The sequence below is a fragment of the Thamnophis sirtalis genome, unplaced genomic scaffold (assembly GCF_051295495.1).
Source record: "Thamnophis sirtalis isolate CommonGarterSnake01/CBP01778 unplaced genomic scaffold, rThaSir2_p1.2 scaffold_3, whole genome shotgun sequence".
Classification (NCBI taxonomy): domain Eukaryota; kingdom Metazoa; phylum Chordata; class Lepidosauria; order Squamata; family Natricidae; genus Thamnophis; species Thamnophis sirtalis.
The window spans coordinates 164,775,127-164,776,140 of record NW_028261383.1 but is presented as its reverse complement, the minus strand read 5'-3'; the positions used below and the strand labels follow the sequence as shown (position 1 = coordinate 164,776,140).

General features: G+C 48.7%; 1 pseudogene; it reads right to left on the bottom strand.

Annotated features, from left to right (window-relative positions):
* Window positions 1-365: 365 nt before the first annotated feature.
* LOC148048322 (uncharacterized) lies at window positions 366-1,014 on the bottom strand (annotated as a pseudogene).

Sequence of the window (1,014 nt, the reverse complement as noted above, 5' to 3'; positions counted from 1 at the left end):
GACATTATGGTCAAGGATGACCCCGTGTCAATCTCCATATTGCATGGAGAGTCCTCAATGAGGACTGTGACTTTCAGCTTTTTTGGCTGCTTCGTGTGGACTTGGCCTATGGAGGTGTGGTAGGTGACTCTGGTGTCACCTTCTGTTCGTCATAGTAGCGGCTGTCATGCCCCTTGGTTGGGCCTCTCCTGGCAGTTAGGTATGCTTCTAGGCTTCCAGATTGTAGCAGGGTGATCGCTTCTGCAGACCTTGGCGATGTGCCCCTTGGGTTTGCAGCATTGACAGATGGCATTGCGGAAACAGCAATGTGTTCTGAGGTGGTTTCCTCTGCAGCTGGCACAAGGCAGGAAACACGGTTCAAATTTTCACACCGGCTTGGTGTGATCACTGCGCATGTAGTAGCTGTCATCTTCGCTCTCCGAGCCTTCAGACTCTGTGTCCTCGCGATGCACACCTGCACTCTTCCATGCACTCTTTGGACTATTTTGGAGCTGCAGGGTTTCCATTGATTTAATTGAGGACTCAGTAGCCCTGGCTTTGTCTAGGGCAATTTGGAGAGTAAGAATAGTTTTTGCTAATAACCTCCTCTGCAGGCCAATGTTCCTAACACCGCATATGATGCGGTCAAGTAGTAGTTCATCAAGATCTCTAAACTTGCAGTACGCTGTGGCCTTTCTGAGCACTGCAACGTATTTGTTGATGGATTCCCTTCTTTTTGGTTACGGATGTTGAATTTATGCCTCCGGATGTATTTAGACGATCTAGGAGCATAGTGTGTTCTCAGTGTCTGTTGTAGAACAACCAAGCGACCGATTACAGTGGCATAGGCTCGGACAAATCCTTTGCCATCTCGAACAGCTCTGGTCCGCAGTTTCTCAGGAACATATTCTTTTTCTGGCCTTCAGAAAGGCCCATGAGGTCATTGGCTTCAAGGAAGCAATTGAACCTCATCATGTAGGATTCCCAGTGTTCGGTAGCTGGGTTGTACGGAGTCAGTGGGGTGTGCATTGTCAT